The sequence below is a fragment of the Humulus lupulus genome, chromosome 3 (assembly GCF_963169125.1).
Source record: "Humulus lupulus chromosome 3, drHumLupu1.1, whole genome shotgun sequence".
Classification (NCBI taxonomy): Eukaryota; Viridiplantae; Streptophyta; class Magnoliopsida; order Rosales; family Cannabaceae; genus Humulus; species Humulus lupulus.
The window spans coordinates 210,329,680-210,341,709 of record NC_084795.1 but is presented as its reverse complement, the minus strand read 5'-3'; positions in this window follow the sequence as shown (position 1 = coordinate 210,341,709).

The following is a 12,030-nucleotide window of genomic DNA, read 5'->3' as shown; positions in this document are numbered from 1 at the left end:
AATCTCCCCCAAATATAAATAAAGTCCCAAAGCTTTCATTTTTAGCAATACAATGGTTTTATAATTATTATGTGAAGAAAAAGTTCTTTCTCAACCATCAGTGTAGTTCAAAGGAAAGACACCATGACTAGTACTAGTAGTTACTTAAAGGCAATAACAAAAACTGAGAACGCCTAAACATATAGTTCATCATAATTATGTCAATGGTTTTCCTCACTAACTGTAATTAAGAAACATGTAACAACAAGGAAGAGTACCCTATTATTATGCATTTAGTAATCTATCAAATGTGTTTGATGGTGTTTCAGGGACGAAACCTGAACTCCAATTGTCTACCTCCTCTGTCTCGCTCTCCACCAACAAGCCCAGTCCCACGCTCGACCCTGCACACTGCCGGACTTGTAATGATGAAATCAGAGACAGAAATCTTCAAGCTCCTGCACCTCCGAGTCCTCGTCACCACCTCCGTCTAGTCTCCCGCGCCAGCCACCTACAAGAGAGAAATGTGAAAAATGATGGAGTTGAGAGGTTAGATAGATGTGAGGGAGATAGGGTTGAGAAGAGAAAAGGTACATCGCTGAGAGAAGAAAGTCGAGAGAGAGAGAAAGAATGAGAATAAAGAAATTAAAATATCCCATACTAAGCCTTCGACTACCATGAACCAACCAACAGCAACAAAAATAAGTTGAGAGGAAACATACCAGATCTCGCCTTCGTCGTGTGCTGAGGAGAAGAAGACCCACGCAGCGTCGAACCCGTGACCTCGCCTCTGCCTCCGCCTCCGCTAGGCGCCGTCACCTATTCTTCCAAGAGAGAGTGAAGTGGGGATGGTTTCGAAGCAGGAGGGCGTGAGTAGAAATGAGAGGCCCTGAGGTAGCAAAGAGAGAGAGAGAACCAAAGAAAAGAGGTTGAGGGGAATCAGGAAATGAAGAAAAAGAAGAATAAAGGATAGGAGTGAGAGGAGGAGAGGGTGGCGGCTTAGGGCTTCTCAGATTAGAGTGTTGAGTGAAAAAAAATGAAAAGTAAAGCGCCATTACTAATTCACATGGCGCCAAAAACTTCCCTCCGTATGTTTTAGAGCCTCCGTATGTTTTAGAGCTAAGTCAATAATAGCACTTTAAAAAATATGTAATATCTTACCGTAATGTTTACACAAAATTCTTGTAGTGAATCAAAGGCACACAACGGAATATATGAACCTATTTTAATAAATATTAATACCATCTAGGATCATATACATATATAAATATTAAATCACATACAAATAGATCATGGATTACCTCTTGTAGTCTATTAGGTGTCGTTGAGTCTTTTTGTATAAATAAATGATCTAGCTATCCAATGTTCTAAGATCTCACACACTGATCTTCCACACCAATCCTCAAACACACAAGGATCTGTGTGGGCACGTAGAATTCAAAAGGTTGATTTATGTGATTCCCTATATGTACTCAACACATAAGATCTAGAGAGTTTTGAGAGAGAGAAGGTTTATAATAGTTTTCAAGTTTAGAGAAAACTAATGCTTTAGAGAGAGAGAGAGAGAGTCTGATTATCCATAATTTTATGAATATTACGTATATCAATTTTATAAAGATATTTAATCTAATTAAATAATCTTTATTTAATTAAATCATAATTCAAATTAAAACTGATTAGATATTTTCATTTAATTATCTATTTAAATCTTATTTAAAAAGAATAATGAAATAACTGATTAAATAAATTTATTTGAAATTCAAAATTCAAATCCCAAAGATAAAATCCCTGATGATAGGCACCACACATTGTATTGTACAGTGTGTGTCACCCAACCCTATTAGGGTTGCCCTAATTTTCTCATTTGTTTATTTTTTTAAGACAAGATATATATTCCAACATAAATATCATTAAATTTAAAATTAACCTTATCTAAAAATATGAGTTTTAAATTAAATAAATGAATATCATATTATAATTAAGATTATTATTATTTTCTCTCTCTATATTAATCCAAACAAGGTTAATATTAATTTTAACCTATAATTTTTCAAAATAAAAACTACATAGTTAAATAATTAATTAATTCAAAATTAATCAATTACCCATAATTATCAAATAATTATTTCATTGCCCTGGAAAATTAATTCATTTGCTATTTAGTCCTTTCTCTTAACAAATCTTTCTTTTGACATCCTTACCATTGATAATGTAGGACAGAGGTGATCTGGGGACCATGGACCTATTATACAAAGCTCTAATAAACAAGATTATTAATTAAACTCTTTAATCTAATAATCTTATTTATTAATTCCATGATTACTCCACTAATTACACTCTAAGTATTTATAGAATTATATTATAGAGTTTTCTCTAATAGTCCATTGATATAATCAATATATGTAGTTTTGTCCTCCATTATTGGTTCGTTAATTAGAGCTGGTCAAAATTAATGTTTTGCCCTTCCTTAAGTACCATTAATTCACTAGCGAATAATTAATCTATAATCTAATTATAGATTTGAGCTCAATAGCTATTCTATTCGAGAATCAACCCTAAAGGAACCAATATTCAATCTGTTAGGAAAGCATGGATTCAATATTGTAATTCATGTTCCCAGCCATCCATGATATTGAATCTCCAAAACAAAAGTCATTAGGCTCATTAAAGATCCAATAAACATAAACAAGGGTTCATGAATACTAAGGATTTATCAAATCTACAAATGATCATCTATTATGACAAGAATTAAATCTTTACGTTGAACGGAAAGTTCGTAAAGATAATCAATTCTCATCGGTCCTGTCATATATAATCTCTATTATACAACACCTTTACTAAGATGTCTATCCACATCAGTAATCTTAATTTAGATTACTTGCATTTTATATGCTTAGCAAGCTGTACTAGTAACAATTCATTAAAGATTCCTTACTTTAATATGTTACAGACTATTTTATTCATTATATATGATCTTAATTCTCTCGTACTAATACAAGATCATATTTTCATGAATGAATGGAATTTTCTTGATATTATTTTATAATTAATTCAAAAAATAATAATAACATTAAAAAATAATAAAATTGTACTATTATTTAAAACCAATCAAATGTATTTACATGCTTTTAGGGCATTAATCCTTACATGTTTTACCCTTATGGGAAATAAAGGCATGAGTTATTAATAATGGGAATTTTGGTCTTTATGGTAAGGCATATAGTTAGGAAGGCTTTAGGAAATAATCAGAACACATTAAAACATCTTTCAGCTCTCTCTCACACTCACTCTCACGTTCTCTCTTTCTCTCGCTATTGTGCCTTAAGGATTGTAGTGTTTTTGACGAGAAGGGCTTAGGAATTGAAGCTTGGGGACTGGAGAATTCAAGCTAGGACTGGTTGAAGTGCAGCTTAGGGGTAGAGGCATCATCAAGGTAAGGGTAAAGTTGTGAATTTGTGGTGGAATTTTGTTGTTAGTATAAGTGTTCTTAAGCTTTTAAGCTTCAAAGGGGTTTTGCTAATTTTGAGTTCCTAGGAGGATTTTGGTTAGAATTTTAGGTGGTTGTGTAGCTCTGAGTATACTACTGAAGTATAGAGGCTCAATTTGTTGTTTAGATGCATGTTATGTTGGATTTTGATGAGCTAGGCTGAGGAAAAACGTACTGAAATATGCATGTTTCTGGGTTTCTGGGCTCGAGCCATGGCCCTGTTATTCATGTGTCGTGACCCATGTGTACGAAGAGGCTCGGAGCCTCTGAAATTTTGGCAAGGCACAGCGGCCCAGGTAGAGGCGCACTACGGCATGCATCCCCAGAAGAAAGCTTCGGGGCTCTCTGATTTGTGGCGTGCCACAGCCGTAGGGGGCAGGCCGCGACACTAATTGAGAGAAATAGCCAAGTGAGGTGTTTAGGCTTGGGAACTCAAACATAAGAGATCGAAAAGGATCCTACTACCCGATTTAATAGAATTTGAGATTCCAGAGGCTAGTATCTTATTCGTAAAACATTTAATTGGATTAGATTCTAATGGTTAACCATTATCGCCTGTGACTAGGCTTACTGCTAAGGCTCAGGATTGAGGATCGTGCTCGAGATCGCTCTACACCTTCAGCTTGGGACTCGAGGAAAGAAAACAGCACCCAAGTTAAGAATGGCGCTAAGATTCCGTGTAAATGAATATTTGTGAGATCATAAATGTATTTACGATTGATGATAAATGGATAGGCATGTTTGTTTGTGCTACTTTCGATTGCGTGTTTAACAATCTGTTTATCGGTTATGTTTGATGTGAAGGTCCGGCCTAAGGGAGCTAGGGCTGATGTTAAGCCTGCAGAATGCAGCTCAGCCTAAGAAATCCGGGATCAGCTAAATAACTAAAGGTCTCGGCCTAAGGGCATAGATACCTAACTAATTGTATTGAGATTGAAGTATATGTTTGGAATAAACTATTTATTGTTGCCTAGCTTATTGCTTGTGTTCTGCTGTTAATTGGATTATATGATCTAAGTTTGCTATGCATATACTATTGCTACCTATGCTTGTTGAGTTTTGTTTTCTTGTAGGGCCTTGGCTCACAGGTTCTACGTGGTGCAGGTAAAAGCAAGGGAAAGCTAGACCACCCATGAGTTGGAGATCGTTGGGGGCAGTGTGAATGATTTGTTTAAATGCCTGCTTGCATTATAACTGTGTGTTGTTGATTAAGTTTCGTCCTTAGACCATGGGGTGATTATAAACCTGGTATCATTGCCTGACCAGCTAAGTCATTGGTTGTTGATAAACTTAGAGAGTTATGCATCCAAGGCGATCAATTCGACTAGATAACATTGGGGTAAGCAGGGCCAAAACCCTCCGCCAGTCTCTGAGAACTGATAGTAGTTGCTTGCTGTCATGCAAGCTAGACTTCAGAGCCAAGAGGAAGAGATTCACCTTCTAAGGTAGCAAGCTTCACTAGGGAGTGATGCACCTGACTTGCCACCTATTGTAACACTAGTTGTTCAACCGCCTATGATTGGGAACAAGTGGAAGTCGCTTTATGAAAGATTTAGGAAGAAGGATCCTCCAACATTTAAGGGAGGACTAGATCCACTTAGGGCTGAACAATGGATGATTTTGATCACCTCCATCCTGGATAAGGTGGCCTGCACCACCTATATGCTTCGAGATGAAGCCCGCATTTGGTGGGAGTTGGCATCCTAGACTCGAGATGTTTCTACCCTAAGTTAGGATGAGTTAAGAGATTTGTTCAATCAGAAATACTACAGTATTACTGTCAGGGCGGAAAAGATAAATGAGTTCATTGCGCTGGTACAGGGTAGCATGATAGTTACTGAATATGCCCTGAAATTTGACAGACTAGCAAAATTTGTGCCTACAGATGCAACTAGGCAGGACAGGTTTGTTTGAGAGCTTAAAGCTATGATAGCCCGAGATATGCGGATCACATTAGAACCTAGGGAGTCACTTATGCCCAGGTGGTTGAGAAGGCCCTCACTGCAGAGGAGGCAGAGAACAAGATATAGAGGGAGAGCGTTGTGAGACAGGATATTCGCAGGGCAGTGCCTCCACTTAGAGGGTATGGTGGGGATGGAGGCCCCTGTGGTAGGGGTGAAGACACCTGACACCTTGACCACTGTTGATCCTGATAGGAGGGGCCACGGTGTTCAAGGTGGCTGGCAGAGTGGCGGTGAGACATGGAGAAGCTACCTAGAGTGTGCTAAATGCAGGAAGTACCATCTAGGCGCTTTTCGAGCGAAACCCTATTACTTGTGCAAGGTTGTTTGGCACCTCAAGAAAGATTTCCTGACTTTGAAGAATGAGGAACCAAGAAAGGTGGACAGCTTGACTCCAGCTTAAGTGTTTGCCTTTACACATGCAGAGGCTGAGGCTAATCCCTCGGTAGTGACAGGTCAGCTTTTTAGCGCTGGCTCTTCATATACGGTATTAATTGACTTTTGTGCGACACATACATTTGTTTCTAGTAAAGTGATTGATAGATTGTGTAGGCCTAGTGAGTATTATACTACGGGATTTGGGACTATACTGCCTACGGGGGAATTGGTAGTTTCTTGGAGATAGATTAGAGCACTGCTAGTGATTGTGGATAGCAGGAAACTATCAGTAGACTTGATTGAGTTGGGTATGGATGATTTCAATATGATCTTGGGGATTGATTTGTTAATCAGATATGGGACAACTATAGATTGTCAGAAAAATATGGTGACTTTTGAGCTTCAGGGTGAGGACCCCTTCATTTTTGAGGGTACTGTGCACGGACCTTGCATTCCCATGATATCAACGCTGAGGGCTAAAGACCTATTACAAGGAGGTTGTGTAGGTTTTCTAGCGAGTGTGGTGGATACCACTAGGGCCAGGTCGATGGGGTTAGGAGAGACTAGACTGGTATGTGAGCTCTTGGATGTGTTCCCTGAAGACTTACCAGAACTACCGCCGCACAAGGAAATCCAGTTCGTCATTGAGTTAGCGCCGAGTACCGAACCAGTGTCGAGGGCACCATACAAAATGTCTCCAACAGAGCTAAAGGAGTTAAAGATACAGTGATAGGAGCTACTAGATTTGAGATTTATCAGACCTATCTTTTCGTTATGGGGTGCTCCGGTTTTGTTTGTGAAGAAGAAGGATGGGACCCTGAGGATGTGTAAAGACTACAGGGAGTTGAACAATTTTACAATTAAGAACAAGTACCCATTACCAAGGATAGACGACCTATTCGATCAGTTCCAGGGTAAGACAGTATTCTCGAAGATTGATCTTCGATCAAGTTATCACCAGATGAGGATCAAGGATGAAGATATTCTAAAGACGACCTTTCGCACAAGGTATGGGCATTATGAGTTCTTAGTTATGTAATTTGGATTGACCAATGCCCCAACAATATTTATGGATTTGATGAACTCAGTGTTCAAGGATTTCTTGGATTAGTTTGTGATTGTCTTCATCGATGACATCCTGGTTTACTCTTGTTCAAAGGCAGAGCAGGAGTAGCATCTTCGACTAGTATTACAGAGGTTGAGGGAGCATCGGTTGTATTCTAAATTTAAGAAGTGTGAGTTCTGGATACCAGAGCTAACATTCCTTGGACATATGGTCCGTGGAGACGGGATTAAGGTAGATCCGGCCAAGGTAGAAGAAGTTAGGGATTGGAGGAGGCCAAGGAATGCCTTGGAGGTTAAGAGTTTCCTTGGGTTAGATAGATATTATAGATGATTTTTGGAAGGGTTTTCAAAGATTTCCACACCATTGACTGAGTTGACATGGAGGAATCTGAAGTTCACATGGTCAAACAAATGTGAGGGTAGTTTCTAAGAACAGAATCGATGATTGATTGCTACTTCGATGCTGAGTCTTCCTTCAGATGGGGACAAGTTTGTAGTGCAGAGTGGGAAGGTTACTACCTACGCGTCGCAACAGCTAAGGGATTATGAGTAGCAATACCCTACCCATGATTTGGAACTATCAGTGGGGGTATTCACACTAAAAGTATGCCGACATTATTTGTATGGGGAGAAGTGCGAGATATACACCAATCATAAAAGTTTGAAGTATTTCTTCACTCAGAAGGACCTAAATATGAGACACGGGCGTTGGCTGGAGTTGGTGAAGGACTATGACTATGACATCCTATATCACGCAGGAAAATATAGTGGTAGATGCTTTAAGCCGGATAGGCCCATAGCAGTTGTTTAGCTTGAAGAAAATATCAAAGGAATTAGCAGAGGAAATGATCAGAGCGAGGATAGAATTGGTAGTGGGCCAGTTGGACAATATTACTTTACAGTTACCCTTTTGGAGAGGATAAGAGAGAGCTAGATAGGTGATACGCAGTTGCAGGAGGTTAGTGGGTGTTGACAAGTGAAATTGGCCAACGGTCGCATGTATAGTATACGACACCTTCTTAATGAAATAAATTGAATTAATGACAGAGTACGATTATCTTAAGTAAACATACAGGAAATTTGTAGTGGTTCAGCCCTGTTCTAATGAACAGTAATAACCTAATCCTCTTAGTCTTTATTATTGAATTACTCAATCAACAATTACAAGTACAAACTGATGATTTATCTCATTGAAAAGATTTTTCTCCCAAAATTCCAGAAAAAGTGATCTAAGGGAGAAAAGTCCCCCCGATGAAGCCCTGGGTCCTTTATTTATATTGCCCTGGGGCTGTTACATGATCAGTAGTAGTGGAGATCGTGGTTTGGTACACGATCATTGTGAGTGGAGATACGTGTCCACCTCCCCATGATTATGAGATCATGGGTCTTCCTAGTGTATTCTCTGGATCGTGGTTGATAATGCAGGATGACCCGAGCATGGGTGCTAGGCCTGTGACCTTCTGGGTGCTGGACTTGTTGATCCTCGTAGTGTTAGGCCTGTTGATCTCAGTTTGAACGAGAGTGAGTATTTCTCAGTGAAGTATACTTGGGGATTTTAGCTGACCACCCTATGAAGAATAGGGTGGGCGACCACCCAGGTGGTTCTTGAGCATATCAGGTCGACCACCCCTAGGGATCCTTGGGCATACTGGGGCTGACCACCCCTGGGGTAGGGGTCAGGCCGAGCACTCTCTTGGACACACTGAGGCCGACCACCCCTAGAATAGAGGTCAGGCCGACCACCCCTGGGGTAGAGGTCAGGCCGACCACCCCTAGGGGGTTTAGGCTTGGTCGACTTCCTCATTGGTCCTGGACCTATCTTTTTTGCTCGTCAGTCTTTCCTCAATACTTTGTCATTTTTTCCCTGATTTTTGATGTCATGTGTCGCGTTCTCATTAGCCACATCATCCTCGTATTTTTTAGGGATAACATTTGCCCCCCAAGTTTATTGTAATGTTTTCAACATTACGGCAAACTTGATCCTGGCCCGAGAAACATACCGTAGCAGTACGTAAATAGTCAAGTCCCTCAGGACATTACATAGTACCTTTTTAAGGGCAATTAGAAATTCCTAAAAATAATTAGGTTTTTCAAGGAAAATTAATTTCCTAAAAATCTAATATATTTTTCAAGGAAATTTGAAATCCTAAAAATATAACATATTTTTCAAGGACATGCTTACTGTTTTATAGGGACACGCATTTATGGGAACACAAGCAGAATTATTCAGAGAACATATGCAAAGGGAGATAATAGATTGGGACAACTTCAGACCTCAAGGCAGAGGTAGAATGCAGTCACGTTGTTCAAGATTCAACCGACCGTCTAGAGTTAGGGAAGGTTTATTTGGGGGCAGAACTTGAGGCACGATGCAGAGATTCAGCATGGGCACGAGCAAGAAGGAAGTGTAGTGGTTTCGAATGATGTCATATGATTGGCCACATTGTAGAAGCTCAGAGGAGCATTTATGCTTATGGTCAGGATTTCTTTTTTGCATCAAGTCCTGGGTATGCAATAAGGCTGGAGGGCCAAAAGTATGAGAGACTACTTCACAAAGTTTGTGTGCAAGGGTGGATAAGATACTGCATAAAGGCTAGAGTTGGCATGAGTGCCGCATTGAAGAGAGACATGCATTCAGCGAAAGGATGTTTCATAGATTCCATTTGGAACGGTTGGTTTATGAACCTAACCTTGAGGAGTGCACCTTAATTTTGTCCTTGTCAATAGGAGTAGGCATTAGACAATTGGAGGGAAAGCAAAATTCTAATGATGTGTTGGCTTTCGGGTCATTGTTGCAAGGGCTTCTTGGTTAACTAGAGGGATGCCATGATGGACTCGGGGGAGTTCATGTGTGCAAGGAGTATTCGAGTGTAGTGGCACTGCTTCATAGGTGATTTCTGAATAGCGATGGTGGCATGGGGTCATTGATCGAGTCCAAGGGTGGACGTGGGATCTAACATACTACAAACGAATACTAACTACTACTGCTATCTAGCTAGTTAAGTAAATATTATTGGGACACTACAATTCTCCCCTACTTTTCGTCCCTGAAATTTACTTACCAAACAATTCCGAGTACTGTGCTAACATGTCTTCCTCCAACTCCCACGTTGCCTCCCGTTCAGAACTATTATTCCATAGGTACTTGACTATCGGAATACTCTTAGACCATAATTCCTTCATCCCTCTATCTAGGATGCTAACCAGTCATTCCTCGTAACTTAAATCTTTCTGAAGTACTATCGTATCATACTTGAGAACGTGAGAGGGGTCTGACACATATCTACGCAGCATTGAGATGTGGAACACATTGTGGCTATCTGCTAGAGCTGGCGGCAGGGTTACTCTATATGCAACTATTCCCACCTTGTCAAATATCTCAAAAGGACCTATAAACCGGGTACTAAGCTTGCCTTTCTTCCCAAACCACTTCACATCTTTCATAGGAGATATCTTTAAGAAGACTTGATCTCCAACTTTGAATTCCACATCACGCCGCTTGGCATCCGCATAACTTTTCTGTCGGTTCTGAGTAGCGAGCATATGCTTTCTAATCAGCGCTACTGCATCCTGAGCTTCTCTAATAGCTTCGGGTCCAAAAAGTTACCTTTCTCCTACCTCGTCCCAATGTCATGGCGATCACCAACTCCTTCCATAGAGTAACTCATAGGGTGCCATCCTAATTGTTTCTTGGTAGCTGTTGTTGTAGGAGAATTCTATCAGCGGCAAATACTTACTCCATGATCCTCTGAAATCAAGTACACAAGTGCACAACATATCTTCTAAAATCTGTATGGTACGCTCGGACTGACCATCAGTCTGAGGATGAAATGTCGTACTAAGACTTAACTTGGTACCCATACTTGCTGCAAGCTTCCCCAAAATCTCGATGTAAACACCGATCCTCTATCGGACACTATGGTCTTAGGGATTCCATGCAGTCTTATTGATTTCTCTAACATAAATGTCTACATACTGATCTACTGTGTACGTAGTCTTGAAAGGCAGGAAATGAGCTAACTTGGTTTGTCTATCTATTACTACCCAAGTCGAGTCGTGCTGCTTATTTGTTCTCGGTAGTCCTATCACGAAATCCATGGCTATGTCTTCCCACTTCCATTCTAGAATACTAAGCAATTGCAATAAGCCTGCAAGACGTTGATGTTCTGCTTTCACTTGTTGGCATACTAAGCATTTAGACACATACTCCGCTACATCTTTCTTCATTCCTGGCCACCAATATAACGCCTTAAGGTCGTGAGTCATCTTGGTCGACCCTGGGTGAACTTCGTGTGGGGTATTGTGCATTTCTTCTAAAATCTTCATCTTAATCCCTTGATCATTCGGCATGCATACTCGGTCCTTATATCTCAAGAACCCTTGTCCTGATATTGAGAAATTTGTGGCCTTTCCTTCTTTAACTACATCCATATGTGCTACTAATGTGTCATCATGCCCTTGTCTGATTCGTATATCTTCTAACAGACTTGACTTGATGGACAAGTTATCCAGTTTACCAATGACTACTTCTATTCTGGCATTGATCATCTCTTGCTGTTGCGGCTTTTCTATTCCAGCTAACGTTGCTAAACTTCCATAACTCTTCGTACTTAGGGCATCAGCAACTGCATTAGCCTTTCCCGGGTGGTATAGGATTTCGCAGTCATAATAATCCTTCACTAGTTCTAACCACTTGCGCTTCCTCATGTTGAGCTCCTTTTGTGTGAAGAAATACTTTCAGCTTTTGTGGTCTGTATAAATCTCACACCATTCTCCATAAAGATAATGGCGCCAGATTTTCAATGGAAAGACCACCGCTGCCAACTCCATATCATGCATTGTATAGCGTTGCTCAAATTCCTTCAGCTGCCATGACACGTAGGCTATTTCCTTGTCATTCTGCATCTGCACACAACCCAAACCTTGCTTCGACGCATCACAATAGACTACAAACTTGTCGTTGGGTGTCGGTACACAAAGTACTGGTGCTGAGCATAACTTATCCTTAAGCAACTGGAAGCTCTCTTCATACTTATCCGTCCAATTAAACCTTTGTTGCTTCCGGGCAGGTTTCTGAGCAGAGTGGTTAGCTTAGAAAAGCCCTCTACAAACCTCTGATAATAACCTGCTAGTCCCAGAAAACTTCTTACCTCTGACGCA